This window comes from Lissotriton helveticus, chromosome 3_1 (assembly GCF_964261635.1).
Source record: "Lissotriton helveticus chromosome 3_1, aLisHel1.1, whole genome shotgun sequence".
Classification (NCBI taxonomy): Eukaryota; Metazoa; Chordata; class Amphibia; order Caudata; family Salamandridae; genus Lissotriton; species Lissotriton helveticus.
In genome coordinates this window covers 1,089,821,844-1,089,840,605 of record NC_136061.1, presented here as the reverse complement: position 1 = coordinate 1,089,840,605, position 18,762 = coordinate 1,089,821,844, and the positions used below count along the sequence as shown (strand labels likewise).

General features: G+C 44.8%; 1 protein-coding gene across 7 annotated transcripts in view; it reads right to left on the bottom strand.

Moving 5' to 3' along the window:
- Positions 1-18,762, bottom strand: part of LOC144823287 (dipeptidyl peptidase 4-like) — an 867,366-nt gene that overhangs the window by 348,287 nt on the left and 500,317 nt on the right. The gene's annotated exons all lie outside the window — the stretch shown is intronic.

Here is an 18,762-nt window from a genome sequence, read left to right as displayed (position 1 = left end):
GAGGTAGAGAGACAGAGGTAGAGAGAAGTAGAGAGAGAGGTAGAGAGAGAGGAGGTAGAGAGAGAGATGTAGAGAGGTAGAAAGAGGTAGAGGTAGGGAGAGAGAGAGAGGTAGAGAGAGAGAGGTAGAGGTGTAAAGGTAGAGAGAGAGTATAGAGATAGAGGGAGAGGTAGAGGGAGAGAGGTAGAGAGAGAGAGAGAGAGAGAGAGAGAGAGAGGTAGAGGGAGAGAGGTAGAGAGAGAGGTAGAGAGAGAGGTAGAGGTAGAGAGGTAGAGGTAGAGAGGTAGAGGTAGAGATCGAGTGGGAGAGGTAGAGAGGGTGAGAGAGGTAAAGAGATTAAGAGGTAGAGAGAGAGGTAGAGAGAGAGGTAGAGAGAGGGAGGTAGAGAGAGAGAGGAAGAGAGAGAGGTAGAGAGAGAGGTAGAGATGGGTAGAGAGGGGTAGAGAGGGGTAGAGTGAGAGGTAGAGAGAGGTAGAGAGGTAGGGGTAGGGAGAGAGAGAGGTAGAGAGGCAGAGAGAGGGGTAGAGGTAGAGAGAGAAAGAGGGGTAGAGAGAGAGAGGTAGAGAGAGAGAGAGAGAGGTAGAGAGATAGAGAGAGAGAGACGTACAGGTAGAGCGAGATAGAGAGAGAGAGAGAGAGAGGTAGAGAGAGAGAGGTAGAGTAATAGAGGAAGAGAGAGAGGTAGAGAGAGAGAGGTAGAGGGAGAGAGAAGAGAGAGAGAGTGGTAGAGGGAGAGGTAGAGAGGGAGAGAGAGAGGTAGAGAGAGAGGTAGAGAGAGAGAGGTAGAGAGGGAGAGGAAGAGGGGAGGAAGAGAGAGAGGTAGAGAGAGAGGTAGAGATAGAGAGGTAGAGAGAGAGATGTAGAGTGGTAGAGGTAGAGGTAGGGAGAGAGAGAGAGGTAGAGAGAGAGGTAGAGAGAGAGGTAGAGGTAGAGAGGTAGAGAGAGAGGGGTAGAGAGAGAGAGAGGTAGAGGTAGAGAGAGAGGTAGAGAGCGAGAGCGAGAGCAGTAGAGAGAGAGGTAGAGAGAGAGAGAGGTAGAGAGGTAGAGGTCGAGAGAGAGAGAGAGTGGTTGAGAGAGAGAGGTAGAGAGAGAGGTAGAGGTGAGAGAGAGGTAGAGGTAGGGAGAGAGAGAGAGGTAGGGAGAGAGAGGTAGAGAGAGAGAGATAGAGAGAGAGGTAGAGTTAGAGAGGTAGAGGTAGAGAGAGAGAGGTAGAGGGAGAGAGAGAGAGGTAGAGGGAGAGAGGTAGAGGGAGAGAGAGAGAGGTAGAGAGAGATGAAGAGGTAGAGAGGTAGAGGTAGAGAGAGAGAGGTAGAGAGAGAGCTAGAGAGAGAGAGAGGTAGAGAGAGAGGTAGAGAGAGGGGTAGAGGTAGAGAGGTAGTGGTAGAGAGATAGTGGTAGAGAGGTAGAGAGAGAGAGGTGGAGAGAGAGAGGTAGAGAGAGAGAGAGGTAGAGAGAGAGGTAGAGAGAGAGGTTGAGAGAGGTAGAGAAAGAGATAAAGAGAGAGAAAGGTAGAGAGAGAGAAAGGTAGAGAGAGAGAGAGGTAGAGAGAGAGAGAGGTAGAGAGAGAGGTAGAGAGAGAGGTAGAGAGAGGTAGAGAGAGAGAGAGAGATAGAGAGAGATAGAGAGCGAGAGGTAGAGAGAGAGAGGTAGAGAGAGAGGTAGAGAGAGAGAGGTAGAGGTAGAGAGGTAGAGAGAGAGGTAGAGAGAGAGGTAGAGAGAGAGAGAGAGAGAGAGATAGCGAGAGGGGTAGAGAGAGGTAGAGAGAGAGAGCTAGAGAGGGAGAGGAAGAGGAAGAGGGAGAGGAAGAGAGAGCGGTAGAGAGAGAGGTAGAGAGAGGTAGAGAGAGAGACGTAGAGTGAGAGAGGTAGAGGGAGAGGAAGAGAGAGCGGTAGAGAGAGAGGTAGAGAGAGAGGTAGAGAGAGAGAGGTAGAGTGAGAGAGGTAGAGGTAGGGAGAGAGAGAGAGAGGTAGAGAGAGAGGTAAAGAGAGAGGTAGAGGTAGAGAGGTAGAGAGAGAGAGGGGTAGAGAGAGAGGTAGAGAGCGAGAGAGAGGTAGAGAGCGAGAGCAGTAGAGAGAGAGAGAGGTAGAGAGCTAGAGGTCGAGAGAGAGAGAGAGAGTGGTTGAGAGAGAGAGGTAGCGGTAGGGAGAGAGAGGTAGAGGTAGGGAGGGAGAGAGGTAGGGAGAGAGAGGTAGAGGTAGAGAGGTAGAGGTAGAGAGAGAGGGGTAGAGGGAGAGAGAGAGAGAGGTAGAGAGAGAGAGAGGTAGAGAGAGAGGTACAGAGAGAGAGGTAGAGAGAGAGAGGTAGAGAGAGGGGTAGAGGTAGAGAGGTAGTGGTAGAGAGGTAGTGGTAGAGAGGTAGAGAGAGAGGGTGGAGAGAGAGAGGTGGAGAGAGAGAGGTAGAGAGAGAGAGGTAGAGAGAGAGGTAGAGAGAGAGGTAGAGAGAGAGGTAGAGAGAGAGGTAGAGAGAGAGGTAGAGAGAGAGAGGTAGAGAGAGGTAGAGAAAGAGATAGAGAGAGAGAAAGGTAGAGAGAGAAAGGTAGAGAGAGAGAGAGGTAGAGAGAGAGGTAGAGAGAGGGTAGAGAGAGAGAGAGATAGAGAGAGATAGAGAGAGAGAGATAGAGAGAGAGAGGTAGAGAGAGAGAGGTAGAGAGAGAGAGGTAGAGGTAGAGAGGTAGAGAGAGAGGTAGAGAGAGAGAGAGAGAGAGGTAGCGAGAGAGGTAGAGAGAGAGAGGGAGAGGTAGAGGGAGAGGAAGAGAGAGCGGTAGAGAGAGAGGTAGAGAGAGAGGTAGAGAGAGAGAGGTAGAGTGAGAGAGGTAGAGGTAGAGGTAGGGAGAGAGAGAGGTAGAGAGAGAGGTAGAGAGAGAGGTAGAGGTAGAGGTAGGGAGAGAGAGAGAGAGGTAGAGGGAGAGAGGGAGAGAGAGAGAGTGGTAGAGGGAGAGGTAGAGAGGGAGAGAGAGGGAGAGAGAGAGAGAGGTAGAGAGGGAGAGGAAGAGGGAGAGGAAGAGAGAGCGGTAGAGAGAGAGGTAGAGAGAGAGAGGTAGAGAGAGAGAGAGGTAGAGTGAGAGAGGTAGAGGTAGAGGTAGGGAGAGAGAGAGAGGTAGAGAGAGAGGTAGAGGTAGAGAGGTAGAGAGAGAGGGGTAGAGGGAGAGAGAGGTAGAGGTAGAGAGAGAGGTAGAGAGCGAGAGCAGTAGAGAGAGAGGTAGAGAGAGAGAGAGGTAGAGAGGTAGAGGTCGAGAGAGAGAGAGAGTGGTTGAGAGAGAGAGGTAGAGAGAGAGAGGTAGAGAGAGAGGTAGAGGTAGGGAGAGAGAGAGAGGTAGAGGTAGGGAGAGAGAGATGTAGGGAGAGAGAGGTAGAGAGAGAGAGGTAGAGAGAGGTAGAGGTAGAGAGGTAGAGAGAGAGGTTGAGCGAGAGGAGAGAGGTAGAGGGAGAGAGAGAGAGGTAGAGAGAGAGAGGTAGAGGTAGAGAGAGAGAGAGGTAAAGAGAGAGGTAGAGAGAGAGAGAGGTAGAGAGAGAGAGAGGTAGAGAGAGAGAGGTAGAGAGAGGGGTAGAGGTAGAGAGGTAGTGGTAGAGAGGTAGTGGTAGAGAGGTAGAGAGAGAGAGGTGGAGAGAGAGAGGTAGAGAGAGAGAGAGGTAGAGAGAGAGGTAGAGAGAGAGGTAGAGAGAGGTAGAGAAAGAGATAGAGAAAGGTAGAGAGAGAGAAAGGTAGAGGTAGAGAGAGGTAGAGAGAGAGAGAGGTAGAGAGAGAGGTAGAGAGAGAGAGAGAGAGATAGAGAGCGAGAGGTAGAGAGAGAGAGGTAGAGAGAGAGAGGTAGAGAGAGGTAGAGGTAGAGAGAGAGGTAGAGAGAGAGGGAGAGAGAGAGAGAGAGAGATAGCGAGAGGTAGAGAGGTGTAGATAGGTGTAGAGAGCGAGGTAGAGGTAAAGAGAGACATAGAGAGAGAGACAGAGAGAGAGAGGTAGGGAGAGAGGTAGAGAGAGAGAGGTAGAGAGAGAGAGGTAGAGAGGTAGATTGGAGATCCTAGCATTTCCAGAGCATTAAAGGCACTACTCATTTGTAACTCCATTCCTTTCACTGCACATCCTGCTTTATCTAAATAACTAGGGCCCTCAAATACAAAAGGATATTGTGGTCATGAAGCTTACAATTTGCAGCATCACAGTTGTTGCTACTGCAAACCCCCTTTTTAGAGTTGTGTATAACCTTCATGATTGACAAAAGGGGTTCTGCATCTTACTTCATATTGGAATTTGGAGGGGCAGTGGAAAGGGTGCTATCTTCAAATTGCAATTTACAATGACATATATCAATGGTTTTCAAACGCAATGGCAGTCGCAAACCGTTGATCTGATACCAACACTGAGCTGCAGTTGGTACATGATTCAGAAAAGAAAAGTTGTCCCTGTGGGACAGCTTTCCCTTCGTGAATCATGGCAGGCGAAAGTGAGTACAGACAGTGGTCCAGGGGCTACACTCGATACTGCAATGAACATGAGGTACTTCCCCTTTGGAGCTCAAGGCGTAAACTCTTTAAACCATCTCATATGCAGACCCTTCTGTAATACTAGTGCTTATAGTGCAAAAAACAGGCATATCGTGTGTGGTGCAGACACTTCTGTTCAGTTTTAACTCTTTTTCAGTTGTCAACAAAATATTTTAATTCATATTTTGGTTTCCATTGTTTACTGTTTTTAATATATCCATTATTTTATTTTATTTTAGAAATAATGGATATATTAAAAAACGTATAACAACAGTTAACCAAAATATGAATTAAAACTTATTATTACCATGGAAAAGAAATTGATGAAACTTTAATGTTCGCTGAAAAGTGCACACATCCATTGGAACAGAAGTGTCTGGACCACACACGATATGGTATACGAAAGGGCACCTAAAGAGTAGATACCAGGATGTAGTAGCACCAACAAAAGAAAGGAATATAGCTTGAGTACGAATAAATCACAAGTGCACAGAAGGACTTTCCAATTGATCTCGCAAAAAACAGGCAGACACACCCGTTGCATCTCTGGGCGAATTGTGTAATTCGGTGCCGGCGTTAATGAGGCTTTGATGGTTTCCACCCCTTCCTAGGGCCCCTGGCTGCAGCTCCACTCTTCCTTAGCTTGAAAATTGACGGCCCTGCAGACAAACACCACTGTGGGGGCTGTCAATAGTGACGGACTGGTGTTCCAGGGGGGGGCAAGTGCCCCCCCTTGCCCTCCCCTGCGGACGCCCATGTCCAGTTGGATCCAATAGCAGATCGAGGATGAAGAGTGCCTGAAAGCAGAGGGGACAGAGTCTGGGTCACTAGCCAGTGACCAGGAAGGAACCAGGAAGGAACCAGGCGATGTCGCGAAGCAATCAGGTGATGTCGTGAAGCTTGACTCTGCAGCCACGTGGACCAGGAGGTGTGGACGATGACCAGGAGCTGGATATGGACTGTCCCACGAAGGCTCTCGCTGTCAGCGGTGTCGGCTTCCGGATTGGAGTCAACAAGCCTTGGCAAGGCAACCTACGCAGGAATCGAAGATGGCTTCTGGATCAGACCAGCAAGGTCTGATGGGCTTCTACTTTTCAGAGAAGCAGGGGCCAGTCCGGAGCAACCAGACCAGTGGTGTAAATTCAAAGGTTCGTTGTCACAGAGGCCACTAGCCAATGGGCAAATGACCGGACAGACGCGTCGAGCAGGAAAATGCAGAAGGGCCCCAAGCAGAACTCGTGGAGTGTGGAGGGCTGATCTTCGGTGCAGTTGGTGCTCGGGCTGGGGCTTCTCAATCCCCAATTCACAACTTCGAGGGTGCCTCAGAAGTTGCACGGAAAGCTATTTGCTGGCTTTACAAGATGGCCGGTCCCACGTCTCTCATCGCCTCCACGGGCCTCAGCTCTGCTGTGGCTGTGGATTGGGCTGTTGGAAGTCTGGAAGTCCGGGTCTTGTCAGGCTCTGTGCTCGGGCTCCGGCGGGAGCGTCGACAAAGCAAATTGTTGACCGCTTGATGGTGCCTGCTTACACAGGGTGGTCACTCCTTTACCACAAGGGAGATTCTTCAGTCTTCTATCTTCAGGTAGAACGTCGAAGGTCCAGAGTTTCATTTCAAGTTTCAGTCAGGATAAAATCTAAAGTCTTGGGACTCAGCTCTTACCTATATACCAAATTTAGGGGCTGGATTACCTGCTAGGTCCCTCCTATGGGTGGGACCAGGGAACGGGGTGGTTACACCCCTTTCCCTTTGTCCAGTTTCGTGCCAGAGCTGGGGCTGGAGTGCCCCATCACGGGTTTGAACCGGACTATGCATGGGACACCTTGTGTGCCCCAGGCAGTGTCTCATTTCATTCAGCCCTCCCTGCCCCAATACACTATGGCCTGTCTGGGGTGGTGCTAGCACCTCCCAAGACAGGAAACCTATTGTCCAAGCCTCCCTCTCTGGAAGGACTCCCAGCAGCAGGAGGTCAGACTTGTGTCTGTGGCAGCAGCATCCATTTTGTGATGCTGAGGCACTGGTTAACTTTAACCGGGATTAGTAGGAGCAACATGTCTTCTCCCTTTAGAAGGGTGGAATGCTACCCCCGTCACCAGAACTGGTGAGGGGGTAGTATTCCAAAGCGTATGACACCTTACACGACATGTTTTGATAAAGCCAAACCAAAGTTAGCATTTAACCACGAGGATTATAATGCACTTCAGAGAATAGGGTATGGCTATATCATAGAACAGCTATAAGGACATGGTTCCGAAAGCTGCAGACAGGCTCAGCTCCTGCTAGAGCACCATCTGACATAAAACCAAGCACTCTGCCTTCAGGATTGTTAAGGCCTGCCATAGGAGTGACTTATAGGTGCATATGTGTCTATATATAATGGTAGGTATAGGAATACTATAGCTAAGCAAGGGGTGATTACACGACCTTGCCCCAGCTGAGTGATCAGCCAGTTGTGTCAGTTTGGATGGCCAGCCAGGGGTGGCATAAGATATGCTGCAGCCCCTGGTAGGCCTTGGATGCACCTATGCTACACTATACAGGGGCTCATAAGGTGACCCAATATCCAATTGGAGATGTACCTAGAGTACATGGAGTCCATTTTACAGTGAGAGCAGATAGCCTGGGGTCCTGATTAGCAGGATCCCAGGCCAACTAAGTCGAAAACCAGCTAAACACAAGGCAGAAAATCTGGGGTAACCATAGTCAGGTATCCACCTTCCTACAATGCAGATTTTGGGGTAGGGGAAGTATTTTTTACACAAATATTAGGAAAAGTCAGAAGCTAACAGAAACAATTGTCTCCTCCATGGAAGTTAGTTAGAAACCAGCCTATAATCAACCCCAATTAAAAGATGTTGCTCAAAAGATTTCGAAAAGGGGGACAAAAACCCCACAGCTGCCTGCCACCGGTTTGGGAGGTAGAGTTTAAATAAACCCCTCATTGTGGTCCTACTTTAAAATAAAAGGTACTGAGGATCAGGGTAACCAGCTGGGCAGTGCTCAGACAATTGATACGCCACACTCCTCGCGGGAGATGGAGTCATTAATTCCTAAGACCTTCACACTTCTAATCACTATTCCACTCTTGTGAATGATGAGTACCCTAATAACCCCCCTGAGGAGAACCCGACTACAACCCTTGAGTTTGGAGGGGGGGGCGCTCTAATAACATTGAAAGTACAGGGGAAGGTGTAGGAGAAGCCCAGGACTTAGAGAAAACAAGTCCTCCAGCAATACCCGAATTCCTGGATGGAGATATTAGTCAGATTCTGCTTGCCCTGTCAAATGACATGAGGAGAAATTTGCAGTTTTGGAGCATACCCAGGCTAAAATTCAAGTCACTTGCGAGGGTTCAGAGGAAAAGTTGGAGGCTTCTCAACATGGAAGGCTCCCTTGGGTCCCTGCAAGAGGAAGTAAAGAGCAATCAAAATGAGATTTCAGCACTAGAAGCAGGAGAAAAGGAACTCAGAGACAAACTGATAGTTTTGGAAAATAATTCCAGAAGGAACAACTTAAGAATTCTGAATGTTCCAAAGGGCACAGAGGGTGGAAGTATAAAGCATTTTGTAGTTAACCTACTCAAAGAGCACATTGCGGAAATGGCAGAGTAAGCTATAGAAACAGATACAGAGGGTTCATTGTGACCCCTTTAGAAGAATTCTGGACAAAGGAAAGCTAAGAAAGATGGTAATAGATTTTCGCACCTACTCTATAAAGGAATTAATCCCTACAGCTGCCCTCAGGGGAAAGCAGTTTCAAAAACAGGAATGGTCTTTTACCATAAGATCAGACAACTGAAATTTCCGGCAATGTTGAGAGAAATGTGGAAAAACAAGATGTACAATTTAAGAGAGGCACTTGAGGTTGAAAATCCTTTCTACATATTAAGACTTACAAGGACTCATAAAAAATTCATAATAAGGGGTCGGAGATGCGAAGCTCAAAGGGATATGAGGAAATACCCAGGTTGGATAAAGGGAGGGTACCCCATGGTGGGCAGAAGAGATGGTTCACAGAAGGGCACACTTTTTTCTAGGCTATTTAAACACAGGGTGGGGAGCATTGGGAAAAAATATATGTTCCTTATTGGTGCAAAGCATAAGGACTCTGGTAGAAGAGGCGGGAAATACATGCACCACAATTAGGTGAGGAAAAATTGGCACGGATCTTGAGGGTACTTTCTTGGAATGGGAATGGGCTAAGGGTAAACAGTAGATGAAGAAGGATCCTAGAATTTTTTTAATCTCTTCATAATACTACAGGAAACTCAATTACAAGGGGAAGAATGGCAGGGAGTGTTAGAGCAGAATGAATGGATCAGCCATCTTGTAAGCACTAATCAGACTTGTAATATGAAAGTGACGGCGATTCTATATAAGAACTTGGCCCTTGCCAGGGAGGAGGGTTTCACAGTAGATTCAGGGGGTAGATGGCTAATAAGTTATGCCAAAATCAAACATATAGTCTATGCTTTTGTGGGGGTATTATGGTCCAAATGCCGATTACTTAGAGAATTATACCAACATCTTCTCATAAACAAAATTCCATATTATTATAGGTGGAGATTTTAATACACTACTGGACCCAGTGTTAGATAAATCCACAATCAGACCAGCAGTGAATTCACGTAAAATGAGGGACTATGTACATCTGTTGATAAAGAACTTAACCATGGTAACATTTGGAGATGGAAAGCAGGAAAAGGTTAGAGGGCATACTTTCAGAACAATAAGTGGTCTCACTCCTCTAGAATTGATTTTTTTTCCAGACCAGAAACTTAATAGGAGCATCAATAATGTTGCACACCAACCGTCACACTTATCAGACCGTGCTGTGGTGAAACTAGAGATGTCTTTAGAGGTTCCTTCATCACAAATTAGATGGACTCTAGGGGATCTATAAAATATAAAACACCTAAAAGCTGACACAGTCTGTTTCTTTACCAAAACGAACATTCTGCTCTGCCGCACATTGTTTGGGATGCATTTAAAGCCTATATTTGTGGGAAATTAATCAGTGCCACAGCATATGAAAGGAAGATAGGCAACAACAAATTAAAAGAATAGGAATTGTCCATTAAAGAAATACAGTCCAGGGTTGTAAATAGATCACACATACTGGAAGGCAATTCTTGGCAGTTCGGCTGGACTGTTCCCATGAGGCACAGGGTCAGACTGATTTGCATATGGCCATGTCTGAACTGGGGTGGCAGAGTGGGCTAAAGAACGGTGATGGATTAAACCCATATCTGTTGACTGGGTGTGAGTGTTTGATTGGTTCAGATGCTCCATCCATCACCACCCCCTTTTGTACCGGATAGCTACAAAATAAACTGAGAGAAGCGAGGGAGACTTTATCAGACTACTTGAAAGGGATTGTAAAAAAGAGATGTGAGGCTAGCAAGTTGGCAAAATATGAATATGGGAAAGGATGTGGAAAGATGTTAGCCTGGAAGTTGAGGCAAGATCAGGTCAGGAACCAGAATAAGGAAGTATTAAACAATACATCTAAAGGCTGATGTACAGAAGATCGGACATTTGGGGAGGTTTTTCTGTTTTTTTCTCAAGATTTGTATACTAATGACACAGCAGTCACACATTTAGAAATCAGTGAATGGTTGCAACAGGATAACCTCCTCTGTCTGGATAAAAATCAGCAGGCATCTCTTAATTATTATTTATTTGTTATTATTTGTGGATTTATTGAGCGCATACGAATCATCCCCGAAAGGATCTCTCGGAACTATACAAGGAGAAAGATCATGAGGATACGTATTTAAAAGAGCCATGTCTTCAACAGTTTTTTAAAAAATTGGTTAGTTCCCTGCCGGACCTGAGATTTTGTGGAAGCGTATTCAAATGGCTGGCTGCCAGGTAGGAGAAGACTCCACCTCCAATACGTGCCTTCCGTATTTTCTGGGTACACAGAAAATTGAAGTTGCTGGATCTCAGTTGTCAGGCTGGCTGATACCACATGAGTTTATTTCTAAGGTAGGCCGGGCCATTTCCCTGTAGTGATCTAAATACTACGCAGAGCATCTTAAAGATAGCTCTCTTCCTCGCCGGTTTGTTGAGGGCAAGGCCGCGCGCCGTATTCTGCACTACCTGGAGTCGAGATAAAAGATCGTCCCTTGCTCTCACCAGCAGCGAGTTTCCATAATCCAGCCGACTCACCAGGAGTGACTGGATAAGGGTCTTCCTTGCTGACAAAGGGATCCACGGAACCTTCCTAAGCATTCTCATGGTGCCAAAACAGGCCCCTGAGACTGTCTTGACCTGTTCCTCCATGGATAGCTTATTGTCTATCTTAATGCCCAAATTCTTCGCACAACTCCTGGGTGCGGGGGCATCGCCCAGCTCAGTAGGCCACCAGATGGTCTCTGCCTTCCCAAACAGCAAGATTTCAGTTTTTGAGGAGTTAAGCTGTAAAAAAATTCCTCCTCATCCAGGTAGCGATGCTAGCCATGCAGCTTCTGAACCTTGATTGGGTGGATATAATATCCTCCCCAATCGGGATGATTAGCTGCGTGTCGTCCGCATATGAGATAGTTTGAAAGCCATGGCCGCTGATGATATCGGCCAATGGGGTTACGTACACATTAAACTGGGTCGGACTAAGCACAGATCCCTCTGGTACGCCCTTATCTACCTTGACAGTTTGTGATACAAACGTATCTAGCTGGATGCTCTGGGTACACCCTGAGAGGAAACTTTGAATCCACTTAAGGGCCCTTCCCTGCACCCCACTCCCCCTCAGTCTGCCTAGCAGCATCTTGTGTGAGATGGTGTCAAACGCTGCCGACAAGTCGAGGAGGACTAGGATTACTGGGGTCCCACTATCTAAGGTCATCCTTATGGAATCCGTCATCTCCACCAGTGCAGCCTCCGTGCTATGGGATGCACGAAATCCAGACTGGGAGGGGTCCAAAAGGTTGTGCTGTTCCAAATAATTAGAAAGCTGTTGGTTCACCAGAGTTTCCAAGACCTTCGAGCAGCAGGGGAGAAGAGAGATTGGCCTATAGTTCTGTAGGGCGTTCGGGTCTGCTGCCGCCTTTTTTAGGAGTGGCTTTACCCGCGCACTCTTCCAATGACTTGGAAAACCGCCATCTCCAATGAGATATTATATATCTTAACAAGAGCCTCTGCCAAGACCGTGCTGAGAGTTGCCATAACAGCTGGGGGCGCCGGATCTAGTGGTGAGCCAGATTTTACACGGCATAATAGGGGCTCTACTTGCTCTCTGGTTACCTTAGTAAAGGTGTCCAACCCATAGGGCAAGGCCAGTTCTTGGAGTCGGTTTCCAGGTAGATGTTCCTCCCCTGGATCGTATAATGTCGACCCAAAGGACTGATAGATCAGATCGATTTTGCTGGTAAAATACCTGGCAAGATCTTCACACCGGTCCTGAGTGGGGGGGGCGGCTTCCTTACCGGCCCTGTGGGTTTGTAAATTCCTTCAGGATCCAATAGAGTTCCCTGGAGGAATTATCAGCCTCCACTATGCATACACCCAGATATGTCCTTCTTGCTGTGTTACAGCTGTTGAGGTAGGCTCTATGTGATGTCCGGTATGCTAGTTTATCTGATACCTCCTTAGTTTTCCACTATCTCCTCTCTAGGACCCTACACAGGGACTTTTTCTATATATAAATATCATGCTACCCCGACTACTTGGAACGAGGCAGTGATAACCCTGATACTCTAACCAGAAAAAGACCCTAAAAAATGTAAGTCTTACAGAACAATTTACTAGCACAAAGCAGATTACAAAATTTATACCAAGATTCTTGGGAAAAGTTTGGACACGGTATTGGGAAATATTATAGATGTAAACCAGACGGGTTTTATGGAGAGAAGGCAGCTCTCAGACTTAGTTTAGGATTTGGTGTGCACAATAGATGTAGCCACTGTCTTGGGCGTTCCTTTATTGGTCATAATGGTAGATGCTACCAATGCCTTTAATCGAGTCAGTTAGCCTTATCTTTATGAATTAATGAATCTGAATGGTTTGGGTGGTAATTTTCTTTTAGCAAGTCAAACTATATACTCAGCCCCCACAACTAAGATATTGGTCAATGGCTCATTGACTTCAAGCTTTCGGATAAATAGGGGAACTCTTCAGGGTTGTCCTCTTTCGCTGCAATTGTTTAATTTGTATATAGAGCCTCAAGCGAGGAAAATTAGAGCGGAGCAAAGATCCATCCAGGACAGTATTGGGACTAGTATAAAAAAAGAGGCTCTGTATGAAGATTAATACTTTACAGAAACAATTTGGAGGTTTCATTGCCGGTAATTATGGAAATAACAGAAAGTTTTAGGAAATTCTCAGGTTACTTGGTGAATAAAGACAAAACAGAGATCATGATGTGGAACAGACCTCCCCCAAATTATCTCAAGCACTTAAATAAAACAGAAATTAGATACTTAGAAATCCATGTTACAAAGGATTTGGAAAAAATGACATTTATGAACTTTAATAGACTTATGTAGGAATCTAAAAGACTCTTGCGGAATTGGGCTTCCCTTACAATCTCTATTATGGGGAGGGCAAATTTTGTAAAAATGTTGATCCTTCCAAAATTCACCTTAAGTTTTAATTGCTCTTCCTGTACATTTTAAACAAGCCTGGTATAAAAAAACGACATGGTCAACTTAGCAATTTTATATAGAGGTGTTAGCGGTGAGAATCTCTTGGAAAAAACTGAGGAAAAAGTAGATGGAGGGTAGAATAGCACTTCCTGATTTCCAGTTTTATTATTGGGCTTTCTTCTTGAAAAATGCTAGACGTTTGTTGGTTGATGTACATGACATGCCAGTGAATTATAGAGCCTTAACAAGAGACCTAGCAGGAGAAGGCAATCACTTCTTATTTAAATTTGGCCACCCAAAAGTTAAAAAAAATAAAAACAATTAAGATTCTAATTGCAGCATGCAAATTTTGGTCACAAATTAGGAAGATACTAGAGATCCCATACTATAGCAGTATGGCACCAATGTGGATATCCCCAGGAAAGCCTCTCTGCTGAAGGATAGTTTGGTGCTACCATTGCTAAATCCCGGACTTGATAGGTGGGGTGAACTCACCGAGCAAGGTGCCTTGGCACCCTTGCTCTCTCTAAACCAATCCACAAACTATAATTTATCCCAATTTAAGTATTATCTGCTGGCTAGCTGGGCACAAACTCAATCGAACCTGGGGATGGAAACGGAAATCGAAAAGTAACTATAAAACACCCAGAATTACAGAAAGGAAATTTCTAAGTGGTATTGGGTATTGGTAAAAGGGGACAATGGATACTCAACAACTCCGTAAGAGATCTGGAAGCTGGACATGCCAGGCGGAGATGTTCTCCACTTATGGCAAGTATCTGTTATTACACTATGGTCGTCAGTAAAATCTGCACCACTCAGGAGGAACCATTTATTTACATTATACAGGGCGTATTGGTCCCCTAAGAAACTAGCGAAGATGGCAAGAAGCAAGAGAAGATGCTTCCCAAAGTGTGATTCGGAGAACGCGTACAACATACATCTCTTTTGGCAATGTCCCGCCATCCAGGTCTTCTGGTAAGATGTAGGTCAAGTATTGAATACAATCCTGGGGGCCACTATTGAGGTAAGACTACCCTTAAATATCTTTGTGGTACTGAAGGCAGACAAACCTAGTTTTGGAAAAATTAGAATCTTCCTACTCTTTATACTAATACCTATTGCACACAGAGAAATCTGTAAAAAATTGGGTCTCTGAACTTCCACCTAACTGTGCGGGTTGGCAAGATTAAATTGCCAATCAGGTTCGCTTAAGAGAGAAAAAATGTGGGCCACCTTTCTTAAGGTTTTTTAACCCCTTAATCTGATGACTTAAACCACCATGAGTGGGCTGGGACAATAGAACATCTGGGTCTCGTTACAACTAAGTCCAAGGATTAAGCCAAAGCTCAACCGGGTGAGGAGGTTAGTGGGGGCCAACACAAAACCCTCCTTGACCAACAGTTGAAGAAGGCACTTAATGGACAGCGGGACCGTGGAGATATGCAGGGCCTAGAATCAAGATACCAGTTTCCCCTCCCACAGCTGGGTCCAAGCCGTTGTCATATATGAGCACTGAAAAAAAAGAGTTCAGTTATTCCCAGTTTTTACTAATGTTGATCTACCTCTGGATTTTAAGCCATATTGTCAAAGACGAGGAATGGAAATTCACAGGTAAAGAGATAGGATTGCTAAAAAGCAGAAGAAGGAATGAACGCCATAAATGAACAAATTATATAACAAGCCATTCTGCAAGAGCTGGCTGGTAGTCCTCGTAACTCTCTGGCAATGGGCACTAGAAGACAGAACATTAATTGGAGAATTGTTCAAGATTTTTAGAAAATAAAAATAAAGGTTGAGCCTGTGCAGTCTGGTGGTACTAAATCCTGCAACAATGTTGTTCCAGATTCCTGCAGATGCAGAATAGTATACAATCATTGTCTTATGTCAAACGTTGTTCTCTATTCCTCTGTATGAGGACAGTACATTTCCTTTTTAATGTTCCAGTTCCAACATAAAATGTGTGTTTTGTGTCGAATTCTACAGATGTATATTGCAAGTACTTCAATTTCTAGTCAGATCCTAAAGAAAGATTTGTAGGATCTATAGTTGGCCTGTAACTCAATTCTGGTACATTACATTAATGAACTGCCTGTGGCATCAAAAACAAGGCAAGACTGTAAACTAGATACTATTGGCCTTCTGAACCATCTTGCTGACAAAGGCACAAGGTTTCACCCAAAATGATGCAGTATTATAGAAAGGTTTTAATTCATCTTGGTCTATATATTGAAAAGGGACCAAGGAAAACCTCAAAATAGCTTGATTCTGCAATTCATAATATAAGTTCTCCAACTCTTCGGTGGGAGGTGATGATATTGCTGGGAATTGTTGGCTACTGCTGCCAATAAATTCAAAACTTTTCCCTCACTGTGAAGCCTTTAAGTTGGCTACCTCGTAGTTATATCAAGGGTATCACCATTTGATACAGAATGCATGAAGATCATCCAGGAATGAAGAAAAATATTATGTAATAAACTCGCCACTTGAATGCCCGATTGCAAAAAGGAGTTCTACCTTTTTGTCATGAAAAAGTGTGTTTGCTCTGTTAACTTTGACCTAAAAACATGGGGTAGCATGTGGCATGTGGAATATCTATCTGCTATGTTACCCTTCCTGGATGTCTGAAAGTGGCTGCAGTTTTTTACATTGCATTTCAACAAAGTGAGGGCAAAGCACTGGAACATACACCAATTGTGTTTGTTCCTCATTCAGGCGAGAGTTTGCTGACCCATACTAACATTCAGCTTATAACAAACAGCCACCTTACAAGCTATGAGCAGATCATAGCCGCAATTAAAACATCTCTATCAGTAGATGTAATTTACTGGTTCCTGCTTCAGATAGTAATAAAGACAAAGACAAAAATGATTACAATGATGATGATGATGATGAGCCAGAATATGATTATATTAATGTTGCAGATTTATATACCAAAGTAAAACCAGATATCAAAGAAATTCCTCTTCAAATGGCTGATCCCTTTATGTCTGTGGATAGTTCTTATGTGAGAGACCATGTGCAGCATTGAAAGCCTATGTACTCTGTTCCATTTCTAGATTTGTTGAAGAATCATACCAGCATAACGTAACATCAGCACAAGTGGCAGAACTAAATGCACCAAAAAACCGTCATTACCTTGCAGATTATGTAAATATCATGACTTAAACAGAGCGCCAGTATGGTTTTGGGAATGGTACATGATGTTGGGCAGTTGTGGTCACAAAGGGGTTTATGGCCTCCATTGGCACTTCCGTCAAGGATGATTTTTGTATTCTTTATGTTTTAGAAGCAATACTACAACCAAAAGAAATTGCAATGGTCAATTGTGGTGCCCATATGGGTGGAAAAGATTTGATCATGAATGGAAGCAAATACGCTGACCAAGTGGCAAGATACTGCACACTTGAGAATGAAACTATGAGATCAAATGAGCAGATAGCAATTCAAGAAACCAAACTAAATGCATCAAGTGAAAGTTTTGCTGAAGGTGCAGAAAACATCAATTGTTTTCTGCTAAATCCATTATACACATCATTAAGTGAATAGAGGGAACTCCAGAAGAAGGTACCAGAGGATGAGAGACAGAAGGTAGAGCAAACAGGTTGCAAAAGAAGTTAGAATAATGTTTTGGGGACTACTGAATTTAAATATGTTCTCCCTTTTAATATGCTATAGTCAATAGCCCACTATTTACATGGTGTAGGATATTGGACTAATTGAGGGGGGTGAAACTCTACTGAAGCAGCAACCACAATTTGTGTCAGAAGAAAGTCACAAGCAAACCCCAAATTAACCTATGCCTATCCATCTGGTAGCTCGGCACAAATGCAGTCAGACTTAACTTAGAGGCAATATGTAAAGTATTTATGCAGTGCATCAAACAATAATAAAGTGAAAACACAACACAAGAAAAATACCACACCAATTTATAAAAATGGATCAGTATTTAATAAATTATTTGACATCAAAACAACAAAAATCCAATCAGAAGAAGCGGGGTATGCAATTTCAAAAAATCTGAGGGACAAGTAGTGCTTAAAAGCACAGAGCTCCAAGTGTGCTTATCTAGTTCTGCTTGACTGGGACAAAGTCAAAAGTTTAGATCGATCACAATGGTGCGCGGGCCCAATACAGGGACCAAGTCATGCCCATTGAACAAAGTAACTTAAATACTTGTTGAGGAGAGTTTCGAGGTTACGTATTGCAGATGCATTGCACAGCAGCTGTTCCAAAGAAGCTCTGGGTTGTGATGTGAGGTCCTGCATCAGAATTGTATCTCACAGCAGTGGTTCAGAGGAAGCTGTAGATTGAGATTGCGATGCAAGGTTCTGTGTGTTTATCAAGGATACCGTCGATGAAGGCTTGTGATGCAAAGTCTTGAGTCAGGGATGCATGATGGAGTGGTGGTTCCAATGAGCTGTGACATGAGGTCCTGCATCAGAGATGCATTGCACAGTGGCAGTTCTGATGCAGAGATGCATTGTGTTGAATCTGTTCTGCCCAAGAGACCACAGCTGGGAAGAGCAGCTACAGGCCCACTTACAAGTGCCCAGGCCTGGGATGGTACCACCTGAGGGGCAAGACTCTCAAAAGACAGAGTCCAGGTGTTGGGTTCAAGGTGGTTGGAGTTTTTTCTGTCCATGATGCTCTGAGCAGAAGGCCAGCCGACTAGCCTTTGGAGTCACTCTGGTGGTCCTGGGTCCAAGATGCAGATCTAGTCCTTTTCTCTAAGACAGCAGGGCAGCAGAGTAGCAGTCCTTGCATCAGAGCAGTAAAGCAGTCCTTCTGAGTCTACCACAGTTCCGACGCGGGCCTGAAGAGTTAGATCTAAGGGTCCAATATTTATACTTGGAGCCAATTTTAAAGTAGGAGGTGGTTCTGGAGATTTAGACCCAGAGAGGTGTAGAATTCCGTGCCACTCTGCCCTGGCTGCAGCATGACTGGGGCACAAAAGACTAGTGTGATGTAAAAATGTGGTTGTTGACAGCTCCTCCACCCCTCCAGTCACAGATAGCCCACAATGCCAACATGTATTCCCCATTTTTGTCACTGTCTGTGACCAATACAAAAAGACCAGCTGCCAGCTAAAGCTAGTCATCTGACCCAGGATAGAGGCTGTAGATGCCAAATGGTTGGGACAAGAAAATGCCAATTTTCTAAAAGTGCCATTTTCAGAATTGTGACTTAAAATCTGATTTTACTATTATATAGAGCTTCTAAATTACTTAGCTACCAAACTCTACATTCCTACCTGCTCCCAATTGAAAGTTAGCACTTATTAAAGGTAGTAAGTAATGCAAAGTTCTCCTATAGGAGATGTAGGCCTTACAGTACTGAAAAATCATGTTAAGAGTTTTTCACAATGAGGACATGTAAAAGTAACAAGTACATGTTTAAACATTGAAATACAATGCATCCTGCTCTCTTGGCTGTTTATGGCTTACACTAGGTGTGGCATATATGTGTTAAAAAGGAAGATCTGGGCTTGGTAAAGGGTGTATTTTGTCAGGTTGAAATTACAGTTTACAACTGCACATATAGGCTGTAATGTCAAGCCTAAAGAAATGCTTAAAAAGACTAATTTAGTGGGTAGGACAATCAGTGCGGTAGGACAACTATTAGCAGTCAATTTACAAGCCCTGTGTACATGTAGTGCCCTTTAACTAGGGACTAACAAGTAAATTAAATGTACCAGG